The sequence below is a fragment of the Bidens hawaiensis genome, unplaced genomic scaffold (genome assembly GCF_021521415.1).
Source record: "Bidens hawaiensis isolate Kalapana, Puna unplaced genomic scaffold, B.hawaiensis_p1.1 tig00013623_1, whole genome shotgun sequence".
Lineage (NCBI taxonomy): Eukaryota > Viridiplantae > Streptophyta > Magnoliopsida > Asterales > Asteraceae > Bidens > Bidens hawaiensis.
The window spans coordinates 102801-121496 of record NW_027504998.1 but is presented as its reverse complement, the minus strand read 5'-3'; the positions used below and the strand labels follow the sequence as shown (position 1 = coordinate 121496).

At 35.4% G+C, this 18696-nt stretch overlaps 1 pseudogene across 1 annotated transcript; it reads right to left on the bottom strand.

The window, feature by feature from the left end:
* Positions 1-12352: 12352 nt before the first annotated feature.
* Positions 12353-16417, bottom strand: LOC143609776 (L-ascorbate oxidase homolog; annotated as a pseudogene). The gene is made up of 7 exons (XR_013149477.1): positions 16219-16417; positions 16013-16122; positions 15434-15704; positions 15069-15165; positions 14625-14970; positions 13306-13671; positions 12353-12636 (listed from the first exon to the last, which is right to left on the bottom strand). The product of XR_013149477.1 is annotated as an L-ascorbate oxidase homolog (transcript).
* Positions 16418-18696: the final 2279 nt, after the last annotated feature.

Below are 18696 nucleotides of genomic sequence, written 5' to 3'. Positions count from 1 at the left end.
ACCTGAAGTTGTAGATTATCACTTTCTGCAAGAGATCCGTCAGGAAAAGTCTTCATAAATTTATACCATCCGTTTTTTATATGGGACTACAAGTTGAACCAAAACAAAATACTTTTTTTCATACATGGAAAGTTTCATTCGTTAGATATAGAACCAATTTTTCAATTCTTTAAATTCTTTGGAATTTTGTTTTCCCCCTCTTAGTGGTATGTGATGAGAATTTAAATTACTTGGTTACATGCTTATTTGGTTTTTAAAATTTCATAGATTATTTTATTAATAGGTTTTCAAAAGAATTTTATAGGTTTTAAAAGAATTTTTTTCGACCCGTGTATCACACGGGCATATAACCTAGTATTTTATAAATGAAGAAGAATGGGGTGGTTCCTTTATACAGGGATAAAGTAATAGTATCGGTATCGGTACCAAAATAGATACAGTTTATGGTAATTCAAAACCAACTATTTGATGTTTTGGAATCGATACGGTTTGTTAACGATATATACCATATTTTTTCTACAATATCGGTACCTAACATTTTTTACAACAATAGTCTTAGGTTGTGTTTGTTTTTGATTAAAACATCTGCAGGAGGGGTGATGTCTGCAGGCGCACAGACATCACCCATGAAGACTGTTTGTTTTTTTTTAAGATAAGATCTGAAATCAGCTTCTTTTATCTTAAAAAAGAAGCTAAAAATTATTGCTTCACACATCTTCACCCTATTTGCTCTCCTGCTGCCTCCTCTCCAACCATCAAAAAACAACAATAAGCATCCCATAAACTCCGGCCAGATATGATTCACCTCCGTCATCGCCTCCGGCAACTTCATCGTCGCAAAAATCCTCATCACCCCACCGGAAAACTCAGCACTAGCCTCCGGCACTTCAAACGCAATCTTCCCTTCAACAATTGACGAGTAGGAGCTAATATTATACGTCTTCACCGTCATCGATCCGTTGGAACCCTTGAACGCGATAAACGATTGAGCCCCTGCCATTCCGGTCCCGATGGGATTAATCGCCCATGCCACCCATCCATTTCGAATCCGGTGTACAACGGTGAGGAAAACGGGAGAAAGAGTAGGGTTGCCGGAAATACGCCGTTTGAGACGCCGGACACGTCGCCGTCACGGTTGGAGACGGAGGAGACGTCTTCTGGCGACGACGAAGAAGTTTGTGGCGGTGGTGATTCGAATAGTAACAATGGAGTTTCTTCTACATCGTCTTCTGGAACTCCTTGTACTTCCCTTTCTTGGTGATATTAATGAATTAATAAATAATTTATTAATTAATGTGTTTGTATTTTCAGTTTATGCAGACAGTGTTAACTTATAAAAACAAACAGTCTTATTTTTTCAGCTTACAGAGCTTCAGACCACATCTTCAGCTGCAAACATAAAAACAGATGAAATCAGCTTACAGACAGTTTATGTCTGCAAAAACAAACAACACCTTACTAAATTAATTTAAGAAAATCAGAGCTCGGAATCAATAAATGCTACCTACTCGTCAAAACTAATCAAATTACTAATTGAGTAAATATTTGACCAGAGTCCATTAAAGGACACACACAAAAGTATGGGTTTTATGGGTGGTGTGATATTTAATAAACACCAATATAGTTTTCTAATTTCTTTAATGGGTTTTATGGGTACCAGAGTCCATTATATATGTTTGTTATGAAAAAATATGTATATTTAATGTTTAATCCTAATTAGACAGTCACTAGCTTGGTCTAATAACAAAAGGGTACAGCACAACAGGTTTCTTATACAACACAAACCATAACCAAGGGTTCTAGTCTATTTTTGTATAAAAGGTTTCTTATACATATTTAAGCCTATTTTTGTATAAAAGGTTTCTTATACAACCCAAACTATAACCAAGTAAGTTCAACGAGCGACGAGCAAGTTCAAGTAACGAGCGATTTGGATGGTCCTAAATACAACACATCAATTTCTAAAAAAGCCCAACGGGCCAATTCAAAACCACTTTTACCTTTCAAGCCGAATTGAACATATACAATGTGTAAGGTTTGTACTCTAGGATCATTCACATTATAATTTGTTAGAGTAAATTACACTTTTTGTTTTTTAAGTTTGTAGTTTTATCCAGTAATCGTCCTTAAACTAAATAAATATATAATAGCATCCTTTATACTTAACACTTTTTAACAAAATTCATCCCTTTGACTAATGAACGCCAAATCTGTCCGTTAAGTCCAGCCATGTCTCTGGCACATAGGGACAATTTTGTCCTTTTAAATAATTTGTTTAAAAAAGATATTTAATAAAAGAAGTATAGATAAATAATAAAAATATACACTTGTGATAGTGATTTACACACGAATTTTCATCTTATATTGTAGTGCGGTGATTCCTTTTTGTTTTTCTTCTTCTTTTTGGATTTGCGGTGTCCGTATCTCTGTACTTGTAGACTGGAGTTGCCAATTGGATTATTCAAATAAGGAAAATTCTTCAATCTTTGTGTACATTTAAGCGGAAAATATTGTTTCAAGTCTTACGCTCTCTTAACCAACTGAGCTATACGGCGGAGACATAAGCAGAAAATATAGGAATCTTACGACGTGATTTTTATTTTCCTTTAGGAGATAGCTTAGGGTTCTTTATGACAATGCCTTTGTATAAATATTGAGTATGATATGTAGTAATAAATCAGTAGATCTAACACTCTTATAGAATTTACAACGTATGTGTCATAAGTTCCCAATAATAAGAATGAAAGGATGTCATTTGATATGTTTTGGACACCATACATTTTTTGGATTTGATTACATATACTGCCGAATTGTTATACTTGATGTGCTAGAGGTTTAAGTTTAATTGCTTTAGTACATTCACAAAAGAAATTGTCTTTCAGAAGCTACAATAAAGAGCAAATCGGCATATCTGTATGAGAAACTTTATAATTACCATAACCAATCCAAATTTATTCAAGACTTGATTCTACTATGTGTTAAAGTTTGTTCAGTTTTCCTGTGGTTCGCCTACTTTACTAATTTACTTTCATCGATGTAGTTTTAAGTTGTCGTTTGTTAAAGAAAATATCAACCCTCTATAATTGGGGACAATGCGAGCTCTATCGAACATGTATAACTAAGATAAAGATGGTGTGATAAATATTAGAGAGTAAACATATTTTTGGTGTTAGGTTATAAAGTTTATTCTTGGGGGGGGGGGGGGACCATTCCACGTCGTTATCCAGAAGATTCTTGTAACACGATTTGGAGGGGGGGGGGGGGCATTTGATCATGGTTGTTTTACTTGTCTATTTTTGGACCTCCTTTATTATAAACCTCTATTTAGCTTTATGGTAATTTGATTCTTCGTCCTTCCTTTCGTGGTACAACATGGCCTAATGATGGCTACCCCTCATATTCTCTCTCCTTTTTCCCCAACTTCATCCTCTTTCATCTTCGTACTTAGTTTGATAGTTTTCCTTTATCCTAACTCGTCTACCGAGCAAATTGACACCTTTCTGTGATAAATTTTAGCAAATTGGTAGATCCCAAAGTTATTGAAAGTCTCGTTGGCCAGTCTTTTAGATGTTTCACCATTATTTAGACATGATGAAACGATAACAATAATGTTTCTGGTCCAACCACAAACACAAAAGGTTAATTTTAATATGGTGTGATAGTAATAATAAATTAGAGGATAGCTAAAATAATAAATAATTCAACAACTAAAAACATAGAAACACAAAATTTTTAAATCAAAAAATTAAGATACAGTATCATTAATTAAAGCATCAAGATGGGGCCAGGACTTCATTATTAGACATGGCGTGTTCAACATAGCCATAAACATTTTATATATACTTGTGTTTATTTGATATAACGTGATTGTTGTTTTTGGTTTTTGGATTTCAGCGTCTTTCTCCGTCTTGATGATAGTCGTTGGTTGTGTTTGTTTTTAATGAAAGTCAATTTTCAAAAAAAAAAAAAGCACTTGAGGGCATAACTGGAACAAAAGTATAAGCTACCGGTTGTTCCCTATTAAAGAAAGTATGTCTTTCTCTTTATAAGCAATTATTAAATACATACTAGGTTTGAAACCTGCCGCGTTGTGCCGGCGACTTGACGCAAATTCGGTCGGTATCGGTTAAGTTCGTTACGACACCTATAATAAATCAAAAAAACTATATGTGAATGCTCAAAACAGTGTCAGCACACATACAACTTATGATGAAAGTAACACATATACAGTCGGTATCTAATAGAAAAATAAATTAGTGAACGCATAGTTATGATACAAAAATAATATAAATAAAACGACGTTTATTTGGTTGGCAAATTACAGGCTTTGTGATAAAAATCTAGTCGGTATCTATAGGTTCGCGACAACACTGTAGTTAAACCCAAAAAATAATTTCCAAAAATTGACATATTTAAAAAAACAAAAAACAAATATGGGTGTTGCAGCGGCGAGTCGACATACATTCGATTGGTAACGATTAGGTTCGTTATTGTACCGAAGTAAACATAAAAAATAATTTCGTTATTTGCTAGGTTTGCTAAGGTACCGAAACTAAATAAACAATAACACGGGTGCTACGGCGACGAGGCGTTGCATTTAGTTAGCGTCCTTTATATTCGTTACGATACCGAAACTAAATATGAAACTCAATTTCCTCAAAGTATTATACCTAAATTAAACCTTTGAAAAAGAATTTAAATTGAAAGTACTTTCAAAAACTTGTCATAGCCCATCAAAAATAAAACAATAAATAGGTTAAAACAAAAATAGTGCATATGAACAACCAAAGGTTCAAACCCTCGCAACTTAGCAACTTAACCACAAGAAAGTTAACATAACACACTACGGCCAACATACCATCACTAACATGCTTGTTTCAATGATGAAACTAAAATCATAAATACTAAAATAGTGGGTTTCTTAAAAAGAGTTGTGACCCCAACATTTAATATTTATCCATATATATTATTTATCAAACCCAAAGTTAAAATTGCAAGTATCCCTTAATGATTTTAATAGCAAATTTATCTATTTTAATTTATTTTATTAAAATTAAATTATACAATGACTGTTTTACCCTTGAATGTTAACTAGTTTCATTTTCACAACCGAAGTTTTATATAATTTACTATAAAACGATTACAATAAAGTGGCAGACAAACGGGCAACAAGTTGCGCCGCAACCCCCTTTTGAACAGCAAAGTCAATCCTGCTAAAAACGAAGCTTTGGGACCTAGAAGCTGAAGAGGTTCCGTGTACGACGCGCTGAACCCTACTAAAAAATTTCACAGCCTCTGGAGCCAGAAAACCAAATGTATCAAAGGCAAATGGTAGAAAGATATGTTGATTATCTAAACAAGTTTTCTCGTGTTTAACAACTTTGCCCGATTCAGCCTTCAACGCAGCCTGACTCACAACAAACCCACGGTCCCTGAGCCCAACAAGAGGAGACACTCCTGTAAGATCCACACAGGCGTGTTACCCTCCTGCCCACCCGAAAGAGTTTTTAATTTCACAAAAGAGTTTTTTTTTCTCATTTGCGTTTTAAGTTTTTTATACATCTTTTTTGTGTTTTTTCATAATTTTCTTTCGTCTTTGTAAAGAATTTGGTTTTTAAGATACAAAAAGCTAGCTTAAAAAGAGCACGAGTGAATTTGTTTCAAAAGCTACAGAGTGATTCGGTAAGGTTTTTTGTTTAGTATTTGAAATTCACTTGAACAAAGTGAATTTGTTTAAGATGTAATTCAGTAACTATTTATTACATATTCACCAATTTTAGTTGGAAAGTGAACTCAAAATTAGACATGTTAAAACTTCAAAATCGATACATGAATATGCGTCCGATCCCAACTCACAAACAACAAAACGAAAATACTAGTAAAAACAGAAATTAGATTTCTAATCCAAACAACAATGGAGATTTGAAGAACAATTTCAAACTAAGACAACTTATTATAATCAAGCACAACAAACAATATCTATATATGTGGAGTCAAACCTAGTAAGCGATGGAAGAAAATAACATAATTCCGATGGTAGCTTGTCGTGGAAGGAGAGCGAATTACACATACGGTATTTTTTACTTATTAGGGACATCCTAAGGGCATTCTTGTCATATGTAAAATTTTAATTAACATAAGGAAATTTGCAATTAAAATTTTTGTATAGGTATACATGCATTCAAGCCCATACGTGGTCAAACTCTCCGCCCGTGGGCGTTTTATGTCACGTAATGTCAACTCAGCATTGTAGAGTTTTTTTTTTCTTTTTTAAGTTGTGTAATCAAAATTTTCCTCAAAATTTTCAAGCAATCATTACTCAATTATTATTTTTTAAATTTCTTTTCTACCTTTTATATACACCCACACAACAATCTCTCTCTCTCTCTCATTCTATATCATCCCAAGGTTCAAAGCCCTAACACACAAATCCTTTTATAGACACACACGCAACAATATCTCTCTCTCTCTCTCTCTCATTCTATATCACCCCAAGGTTTAAAACCCTAACACGCAAATCATTTTATATACACCCACACAACAATCTCTCTATCTCTTTCATTTTATATCATCCCAAGGTTCAAAACCCTAACACAAAAATCATTCAATCCTAAAACCTCCTACTAGTTTTTAGTTTTTCATTGTAGCATTTCATCGAACACTTAGAGTGCACAATCCCAATCACTCGCTAGAAAACCATGGCCGGCGTTTTAAATTTCACACCCCCACCATGCCTCACCATCGTCGGAATCAACCACCACTACTGCCTCACCACGTTGTCAACCACCACCGTTGCTCACCATTTGAGGTTAGTTAACGGCTATTTTTTTAGAATGGTGCAGTTGTTCAACGTTGTGTAGAAAATATTTGGCCCCAAAACGCCACCGAACAAGACTGGGGCTGTGTTCCTTGACGTTTCGGCCCCAAGACGCCATGACTACGCATGATTGAAGGATGGTTTAGAGGGAGGAATATGCAATTATTCCTTTTATAAGTGAAAATTTGATAAATATGTAATTTGAAGGTACGAAGAAATAAATAGTCAGAACAATAGGTACAACGATAGGAAGCTACAAATCTTTACACGGACTCGAAGAAAAAGCTCTTGATGTATGACACAAGTTTGAAGTTTCCATATCTTGTTTTCAAAAGCTTAAATTGGGAAAAAACATCCATGTACTAGTCCATTTTTAGTATTAAAAATTTGGGCTACACTTTGGAGTTTATGGTTTACTTATTAAATTATTTATTATATATTTTCTGAAACAGGTCAAATTAATGGGAGGTATAAAAAAGGTGCTCCCCTACTAAACTCGGAAAAACATTTGGGTCAACCATTGAGTATGCTCAAGGCTACATGAATGATCCAAAGTGTGATGAACAAATATATGATACATTCATGTTACGCGAGGTCACTTTAGGAGAGAGGGAGCGGAGCAACACGCCCGCTAGAGTAATATTTTCTTTTTCCTTATGCATTCGGTTAACTGAACCGAACCAAACATTAATAAATTTTTTGTGCTTTCTATTAACGGAACCGAACATTAACGTAATTACAACTGTGTAAATCCCACAAACATAAAAAATTAAGCCCAACATAGTGTTTTTTAAAAAAGCCCAGTAAACTAAAAAGGCCAGCCCAACAGTTAAATTAAATTTGGAGGTGATGACTTTTGCAGGTTAACTGTTTGTTTGTTTGTTATTACACTCGATCATCGTTGTTGACAACATAAACTGAAATTACCGATGATTGCACAGTCTGAATAATAAATGCAATTGCATATTGCTGTTTCGGTTTTAATAAACATAAAATCTTATATTCAGGGAGATCGTCCATACATCACAAATATATTGAGATTTGCTGTTAACAAATTGAAGGCTACTAAGGAGTTCCATCTAGCCTTCACAAGAAGTGAATACGATGATAATTGCGAGGAGTGGAAACTTGATGCGGTTACTAGTGACACAAGCCTCATCAGCAACTAATTTCTCAACATGTCTTGGAATATAATTAACTCATTTCTTTGTTTAAAAACGAAGAAGTATCTCTCGAGCTTCCAAATCTATTTTCACAATATTTGAAGTTTTTTTTACCTTTTTAATCAGCAGCGTTGTACTACCAAATCAGTTTAAAAAAACTCTAATTACAATATGTAATCAATTTGTAAACTTCAATCATAAATAGCCAAACATTCCAAATATGCCCCTGCTGGTTTATTTTCAAGATGCGATCCTTCATTCACAATTTGCAAATTAATCAAAATCTTTCAAAGTCTAGCTCAACTTTGATGATTTGGTCTTGTAGCTTTGATTTTCAAAGTCTAGCTCAACCACACCATCCCATGGTGTCTCAAAATTTTAAGAATAAAAAAAGTAATAAATGGGCGAAAGAAGATTAATATGAAGCTATAACTCACTGTAGGGCAAGTCCACTTGAAATGCGGTAGCCACCAAGCTTTGAGAAGAGAGGCTGTATCACATGATAAATTTTCTTCTCGAATATCCACAATTATACCCTAATTACATAATTATAATAATAGCGATTCAGTTAGATCTAGTTTGGTTCAAAACATGTGGATTAATCATACAAAATCACCTTATTGCTTAGGCGAGTGTGCGATAAATAAGAATACAAACACGATTAAAAGAACGAACCGTCCTTTAACGTGCTGATTGAGATATACTGAACAGACCTGAAACTTAGAGATAATAAAATATGATTAAAACCGAGAACATAGCCGCTAGAATCGATCCAAACGGATGTCTAGAACTGCGGCTATGAGATAATTAACGTTTAAGCGAACTGGTACTTACTAGAATCTGAACAGCGAGTCGCAAGTCGGGTTTTGGTCAGTAGCCTTAAAATCTCGAAACAAAAATAAATGTCTTCCGGACCAAAAGTTGGTTCTGACCAGAAGTATGAGAAATTGATCGGTCAAAGTTGTTAATCGATATGCCCTTAAACGGGTTTGAGTCAAATTGACCCGTCAATACCCCTAAATATCATAAATTGATTGAGCGTTATTGAGTAAGGAACAATAATAGATGATTTACAGTAAACAACTTACCCGGAATGTGTATGAATCAATAGAAAAGTGAAGTCAAAGGTTGATATTATGGCAAAGTCAATCACCAAAGCTTGTATCTTCGAGTAATATAACAAAAACAGAGAAGAACTTGAGGGTGTAAGGTGGGTGACGGCTGAGAGAACAATTTTTAGGGTTTAGGGAAGAATGTGGCAGATGATTTATGCCTTGTTTATATATATTAGGCAAGCATGAGTCAATTTTAGTTAATATGCTCGATTAAGTAACTGAATATTGTTTTAATGACTAAATAAACTAGAAAATCATCAAAATTCGTTCTTGATGAAGAGGTTATTGAATGTGGTCATGTACCTAGTCTAGATTAGTTTTCTTGGGGCTTAAAACAAGTGATTTGGTCCAAAAATAACCGATTTAGCACTAAAAACGAACTAGGAAACAAAATAACAAAAAGATGTTGTGCAGGTCCATGGCCGCACCACGCGACTACCCTTCCCTCCTTGGCCGCACGACGTGGCGTGGTCAGGGGGTGGTGTGTTCCACTTTCGCACTTTTGGTCCCCGTACTTGTTAAAGTATTAATTTTTGATATTTTAAGAGTTTTTAGTTAAGAAATGGCAAGTTTGAATATCATAAATGGTATGAAATGAAAATACGTCCATGAATACTCATATATGCATGATTTATTAGTAATAAACGTCCTAATAACGTTCCCGAATCGGTTTAAACATAAATGAATACGAGTACGAAAAAATCCGAGATGTTACAAGGAACTGGCTCTCACAAAAGCTTAGATCGTCATTTCGGAGGATCCCGACGTTTGTAAGTTATTAATATTAAGTATTTATTTAACTTTATTTAATGTTTATTTAAAATTAATATTAAGTGTGAAAATAATTTTAATTGTAGCAAACTTTCAAGCCTCTGAAATATTTTGGAAAAAAGGGTTAACAGGCAAACCGGAAGAATACCGGGGTAAAGAAGCGGTTCAAGCGCTTTGGAAGGGCATAAACCAAGAATGCCAAAAATATGTTAGGATATACAACAAATTAAAAGAACCCTGTTGGCGTAGTGGGGAAAACGACCCCAACGTCCAATCTCGAGCGTTAACCGACTTTCGAACTCAAGGGCAATCGGAAAGGCAACATTGGAAGGCGTTTAAGCATTTAACTTCTTGGGAGAAACTTCGGGTTTGCCTGAAATGGAAAGGGGCACCCATCGTTCCGGTCGCTCGACGGCCCGACGCATCATCCCAGGCTACAAAAATGTCGAAGACCTCGTCTTCGACAAATTCGAGCACACCCGGAACACCTTCCGATGGTCGACTGTAACCTCGTTGACGAAGACGAGGATGATGCGGTTAATTTAGACGACGACGACATACAAGAGTTGGCTTGACCCCTCGGGAGAGGAAGAAAAAAAATGAGAATAATGTGGAGGGTTCGTCATCGTCACAAGTCGATGTGGGGGCCCACGAAGAACTCAACCGACTAAACTATATGTTCGATCGTTTCGAAACCCATAACGTGAAACGTACAGCTACCTTCCAACATACCAACCAAACCAACGAACGACTTGCCGCTTTATTTGAATTGCGGAAAATGGGATGAGGCTACGAGTTCCTCATATCAAACGGGTTTAATGAGGATGCCGCAATATTGGAAGAACGATAAGTACAACAATATGCGCGGAATTTTACAACCTAGGAAATTAGTTTTTAATTTTATGGGTTTTTTTTGTTATATATATTTTTTGGTAATTATTTTTTTAATTTTAATGTTCTTTTTTTTATTTAATTTAATGATTTTTATTTATTTAATTTAATTATAAAAAGAAAATAAAAAAAGATGACGTGGCAACAAAACCTTTAAAACAAAAATTCCCCCTTTGATAACTAGGCGTCACATGTCACTTATTCCCCCAAATTTATAGCCCCCCTATTGTTAGTATAATTTTGAATTCGAAGATAGGAGAAGGAATGAGAGTGCTTTTAAAAGAAAATTTTTGAAGATCAGACTGGAACAATCGGTCTAGCCTGTTCACCGGAGGGCAAAAACCGTCTGGTTACTTATAAACCAAAAGAACCGATATTGAATTGGCGAAAAAACCGGTTAGACTGAAAATAGTTTAAAAAGTAAAACTTTAGAATTTTTTTAATATTGAGTGGGGTACGCACAATATCTCTTGAGCCGCCTATTCTACTTGATACCATTCCATTCCACTCCATTCCATTCCATCTTATAATGTTAGTTTGCACTTCTGATTTATCTCTAGAACCTCCTAGATGTGGGATGATGAGTTTTTTAATTAAAAAAATTGTTTATTAGGTGAATTAAATAATTATAGCAATTATCTAGACGAAATTATACGTGGATATGCTAGTTTGATGTCATGTGTTCAATAAGTTTGCTTTAATAGGTTAAGTAAATAGTTCATTTTTATAATATGTGTTTTAAGATGAATTAGCACAGTTTATAATAGTTAGGATAAAGTAGCACGACATCTAGGTAAATAAATTTTATGTTCTAAGGTCAATGCAGCACATAGACACAACACGAAGTGTTTGATGGGATGCTTCTTTTGTTAATCTTGATGAAATTAGGATTTGATCCATGAAATTGCTTTTTTATGTAAGTGATTTTGAATATAAGGTGTACCCGTCTTAGAAAATGCCCTGTGGTATAGTAGTTTTTTTCTCTTTCGAAAACATCATGATTTAAAGAAACTTAAAATGACACCATTGCTTGATTTTAATATAGTTGCATACAAAAGGAACAACTAAAATGAAACTTAGAGCATTCCCGTCTTTTTTCATATCTTCAAATCCAACATTACACTAAAAATTACTATATCTTCTGTCTTTTAAGAATTAAATAATATTTTTTATATTTTTATCATTACCATTTATCTTTCCTTCATTCACAGCCACTTTCAACACCCTAAGCCAGTCCCTACATTATAAAAACTCCACTCACATATTTTGATGGACTGAATGTGAATGCTCTTAGTAGTTTGATTAAGGGCGTTCACAGTTCGGTTTGAAACCGTCCAAACTGGTCATCTATTGGATTTCATCTTTAGTATCGGTCCGTGCAATTTCTTGGGTGCTAATACACACATTTAAAATTTAGCATATATACTCTAACAAGGATTGATAACCCTCTTTCGAGCTTACATGATCTTTTATATATCTCTATATTATATAACATAACATATAACGTTCAAAATACAAAGAATAATTATTATGCTTGAGAAAACAAGTTCTAATCTTTCGTATACAGACATACAACTTAACTTAATTTAGATGGTTTAAGAGTGTCGTCCCACTGCTCTACCGCAAAGAAGTGCATTCGTTGGGATATCATACTCGTTCGCAAGACTTTTAACCGGATTATAAACCCGAAGGTAGAACTGCTGGCCGAGGTACTGTCGTTCCCCACGTCGCCGACCTTAAATTCCACATACCCTGGTTGTCCAACGACACGTAGATCACAGTCCACGAGTTCGGGTACACCTGCACCGTGTGTCTTGTGAGAGCATCAACCAAGTTGTAACTCTTTCTACTTGCTTGTGACCATTGTCCCGATCCATACCTACATTATATATACATTAAAAAACAAAAAATAGTTAACTCACATAAAGTCAGTAAAATAGTAAATATATTAACCACTTACTTATTGACACCTCATTTACTTTTTTTATTTCTATAACTAACTTTTGAGTTTAACATATTTTACTCATGTTTTCTTAATTTTCAAATATACGATCAGGAACGCTTATTTTTATTTACGTTTCAACATAAGTTCTGTTTAAAACCGATATAAGTCAAATATTATATATTTTAAAATTTTTTTCGCAGCTTAATGTTACTCTGAATTTAACGACAATGTTTTTATGTATGCTTTGATATAAATTTGATTCGGTACCGAGCTCATGCAATGCATGACCAAAATATGCGTGTCAAATATAATATATTTTTGTTTTCTCCATGGCATTTTAGTTTTTTTACAAAGGCAGTCATATTTTTACATACATTTCGATGTAAAAAAATTATTAAAATCGAGCCATTATAACGCGTGGACAAACTTTATTAACTTTATGTTTTATCAACGTCCTTATTGCAACACACTGACTAATGTGTATCAATGTTCCCATTGCAAGGCACGGGATCATGTACTTGTTAATATATAATTTGCATCACTCGGTATATATTTTATGTAGTGACATAAACATATAACATGTATCTAAATATATAAACGTACCCGACTGGCCAGAAGTCGTAGCCGTCAAGATGCCATGACTGAACGGTGTTCTCGTTGTTTTGGAAAACGATTTCAAGGAAGTCGTGAAGTGAGGCAGGCATGACGGATGTGGCCAAAAGTGGTGCCCCGTTGTTCGGGAAGGCTTGAATGGCATTTGTGGAATAAACACCGGGGATGTTAAAGTAATCGGCTAGCTTCAATGGGGTGTCTGCATTGATATATGAAACGCTGTTCACAGCGTACCTTTTCCTCTCATTGATTAAGAATGCGGAGTTGGTCAACACTATCGTCCTTGTTGGCGTGATGGTTCCGTAGTGGAATGAGCCTTGTGGGTTTGGTCTGGCTGCATTTGAGGTCAAGTTCCATCTGAAAATATTAAAAATAAGAATTAGATAACAAGACAACAAGCTCATGTAACCCTTATATCAAACCTAGGGTGTAAACGAGCCGAGTCTGAGCTCTTATACCAAAATTGACTAAGCTAGCAAGCCTAAAAAGGTATATTGTTTGTACAAATATAATAATGATAAAAACGCCTTACACGACGACTTCAGTGCTTGCAGAGTTGCAGCAATATCTAAGTGATATGTATTACATTATAGGAAAATTGGAAATAAATAATCCCACCTTTTGTGTATTGGCCGATAATAATCCTACCTTTAAAAGTCACTAGCAATGGTCCCACCTTTTAACTATTTTTGTCTCATTGGTCCTTCGTTAAAAATACTTAACTTCGTTATGTTTTTTCCCTAGTTTCAAACTGATGTTTTAGGGCTTTTGATCGGAAGAACGATACGATTCGACCGATATAAAACTTATCTTGAAATGGTGATCCAAACGACGAAACAATGTTTCAATTCGGGTGCTTGAATATCCAATTAACAAAAATCAAGCCATTTGAATCACCGTTTCGAAATAAATTTTACATCAGTCGACTCGTATCGTTCTTCCGATCAAAAGCCCTAAAGCATCAGTTTGAAACTGGGGAAAAAATATAACGACGTTAAGTATTTTTTTAACGGAGGACCAGTGAGGCAAAAATAGTTAAAAGGTGGGACCATTGCTAGTGATTTTTAAAGGTGGGATTATTATCGGCCAATACACAAAAGATGGGATTACTTATTTCCAATTTTCCTACATTATATGCATAAAATTATGGTTATAAATAAATAATTAAGAAACGAGCCAAGTTCAAAGCTGAAATAGTTTTCTCAAAAGCAGTTTTTGGTTCAGTCGGTCCGGTTCAAAGCTGAAACATCAACGATTTGTTTTCAAATAAGATATATTTCAAGCTAAAGCATATGCAAGTAAGTTTATACCTTAATGTTCTAGCTTGTTGCATAGACCAGTGAACTTGGTAGGTCGGGCCCGCAGGGATTGGACCAGAGACCGGTGTATGGGAATTCGTATAATGTAACACTGAAACCGAAGTAAGTATTTTTCGTGTAAATCGTGTAGATGCAACGATGTAGTAATCTTTTGCAGGTTGATCCAATGTAACCAGGACCGAGGCTGATTGACCAACATGCACATCAAATGAATCGTATATGTTTTGAACCACGTTCGACCCTTCAACCTCGACGAGTTTCATTTTGTGTCCCTGAATCCTAAAGTTGAATGATGTTGACAAGCCCACATTTGATATTCTGAACATGTATGTTTTACCTGAAAAAATTCCAAAAAATAGCAATGTTACAACAGAATAACTATCTTTGACTTTCAAAGTCAAACACAGGCTGCAAACATTAAAGGCTGAGAATTACCTTGATCACCACTAAATGTGGTTCCTCCTTGCCCGTTTACAAGAAGACCGTCTGGGAAAGTAAGCGATCTTCCTGAATCGAGATATTGCTGCAAGCCCTGAAACCGTAAAAGGTGTCTTGTCATTGAAAATGAAAACAAGATTTACTAAATCATGTTTGACTTTTAAGAGTCAAAAGTGCTAGGTTTTAATTGCAAAATTAACAAGATTTACTAAGGTTAAACAAAAAGGTATCCTTTAATACAGTAGCATATAGCAAAACAAAATCATTTACTAAACTTTGAGTTAAGCATCCAAAAGAATGTACATAATATTTGAACTTTTAAGAGTCCAATGTTTGACTTTGACTTTTTATATGATTCTCACCTTATGGTTAGACTTGTACCAGTCACCAATAAGTAAATTAAAATCACCAGCTGGAATCGCATACGGGACAGGGATACGCGGTCGTGCATACACATTAATCGCTCCAAAGCCACCAGCAGCTTTATGCATTGCAGTTGATGGAAAATATGTGTAACCTCCAATTTGATCCTTTGGTTGAAATTTGTATGTAAAATTAGAGTTTGGAGGAATTGGGCAGTTTGTACCCAAAACCCCATCTTGCCATGAATTCTTTCTTTGTTTAATCCCGTTCCTAAAACACATTTAAATCGAGTAAGTTGTTATAATACTCGAGTCCGCAACTAGAGTTGAAAGGGATCATGAGAAATCGCTCTTCGTGAGAAAACAACAAAAAATCTCCATACTACATATATACAGTATCTTGCGGTATAAATAACACATATATGCAGCATATCATACTACATATATGCACTACTAATATTATATGTGTAGTATGATATCTTGCATACACGCAGTATGGAATTTTTTGCTTTTCTCACGAGGAATAAGTTTTCTCTTGATCTCGTCCCTAACTAGAGTTAAATCGATAGAAAGACGAACCAGGTCAAGAGGAACGGTTGGTCGAGTTTATTGAACAGGCTGAGGATAATATTGTCATTTGTGACAACATCAAGGGTAGGACCAGGAAATTGTCCATTGATCAAGATTACCTGAATAAAGCCCAACATTAATTAACAAGACCAACATAATTTCACTAAACCAAAAATTAGAAATTTAAAATAATAAATGGTTAAAAAATCAAGAACCTGTTGAGGGACACCAAGAGGAGAAGCAGTTCCATAGGTAACAGTCCAGGTAAAATACTTATAAGGGTCCTCTGCTTTCACCACAGAAAAACTCAATATACCCAAAATAAAGATCACCAAAATTGGCAAAATTTTCCTCTCCATTTCACCAAATTCAACTTAAATTCCTGTAAAAACCCAAACTTTATTAATTATATCTGATTTTGCAATGTGGGTATCATCAATCTTGAATATAAAAACACAAAATGTTAACAAAAACAGAGTGTTCTTCCAAAAAAAAAAACAAAAAAACCTACATTATACAATTCTTGAAAAATAACCACATTCCAAGAACAGCTTAAATCCTTGTAAGAGTCCTAACTTTATTCATTAAATAAGTTTTTGCAATGTGGGTATCATCTCTTGAATATAAAAACACAAAATACTAACATAAACAGAGTACTCTTCACTAATAAAAAAAAAAAACTAGATTATACAATTCTTGAAATCATCATCATCATCGTACTCAGTATATCCCACCAATAGCAATGCTATGGTAGGGTCTGAGGAGGGTAAGATGTAGAGCCTTACCTCTATCCCATAGGGATAGAGAGGCTGCTTCCGGTGAGACCCCCGGCTCGATAGTAGTTTTGAATCAAGCCTTGGACATAAGACACATAACACTCAATCATCAGGACACCGGCTGATTGGTGCATGTGCCCTTGTCTTTCGGCTATCAACGCCACCACATGATGCCTGATTAACCTTCCGCCACTTTTAACGTTATTTTCACGTGATTAGTAAAATAACGTCAAAATTAGTGCAATTTTACTTTTGCCCACCCAAGGGTTCACACATATATACATTATATGTGCGCACCGCAATTCTTGAAAAATAACTACATTCGAAGAGCAGCTTAAATCCTTGTAAAAATCCAAACTTTATTCATTAAATCAGTTTTTGCAATGTGGGCATTATCAATCTTGAATATAAAAACACAAAATGCTAACAAAGAACAGAGTATTCTTCAAAAAAAAAAAAAACTAGATTATACAATTCTTGAAAAATAACCACATTCCAAGAACAGCTTAAATCTTTTGTAAAAATCCAAACTTTATTCATTAAATCGGTTTTTACAATGTGGGTATCATCAATCTTGAATATAAAAACACAAAAGTTAACAAAAACAGAGTGTTCTTCAACAAAAAAAGAAAATAAAAACCCTAGATCATACAATTCTTGAAAAAAGAACTACATTTCAAGAAAATGTTGAAATGGGTACATACCAAGATAAAATCAAGAGAGGATTGATTGATGATCAAATGTAAGAAGAAGTGTGAATAATCTTGTATAAATAGATGCAACTGCACATAATATTATAGTGACAAGTTGTAAAGTATATATGGTTAATATTATTATCAGGGGTTTGCTTTAGTGGGGAAGTGCAGAGGTAGGTCCCAGCAGAGCCCAGTTGGACCCGCAAGACTCACCTTGAAGAGGGATGTCTGCGCAAAGACCAACTGGTTCCGTAGGACCCACCATGCTCAGAGAGATGAAGACCTTACGCGCATACGCCAGCTGTTCCCGCAGGAAAAGCCTCCCAATGGTGAAGTACCTCGTCTGTTCCCGCAGCTGCGGATACAAGCCATCAGCGGAGGCTACCCGCACTAATAGTAAGGCTACACGCACAAGGCACTAACTCTCAATAATTCAGTAATGTCACCTGAAGAAGGAATGAGCAAGGCGGGAATACTCCCGCCCAAATGAGCCAGTCCGTACGCTTCTGGAGGATCTTTTGTACTATACCTGCCAAGGTATGGACAAAATAGACAAGATCTGACCAAAGCAGCCCATGAACCAATCACAGGGTGACAGCTCATTGACAACAGTACGACGAGCATCACGCTCTAGTACTTAATGTCACTATCAGCCGCTGCCTACTCACCAACTCTTGTCGTGGCACGTACATAGCCTGCAGTTTGTGGAAAAGGAATAGTACACAGCCCGCCATGTCACTATCAGCCGCTGCCTACCCACCAACCACCAGCATGGCACGTGCGTAGCCCACAGTTGGTAGAAAATGAATATTATACAGCTGGCTGTACCTGCTTGGAAACCTACCTTCGGCTATAAATACTCCAACACCTTGGAACGGTATGATTATCTGATCACATCTTATCATATACTATCTTATACCATCACATATCTTATCTGCTCTAGCTATTTCTCTTAATATACATTTATATTCAGAGCAATCTAGTCTGATTCTCACGCCGGAGGGTGGTCACAAGGAGGTATCCCCCCTTCTCAGTGACGAGCTCACGGTGTCTGTTTTGCAGGTCATCAGAAGAATAACCATCTTTGCCGGACCTAACCCTCGTGGGAAACATCTACTTGACCCAAAGATTATTCGTAATCTGTCGGGGCCACTTAGTGTTTCTTCAAGAAGGTTTGGGTTAGGGTTAAACCCTAAAAAACAGAGCTGTCTGCTTTCCAAAT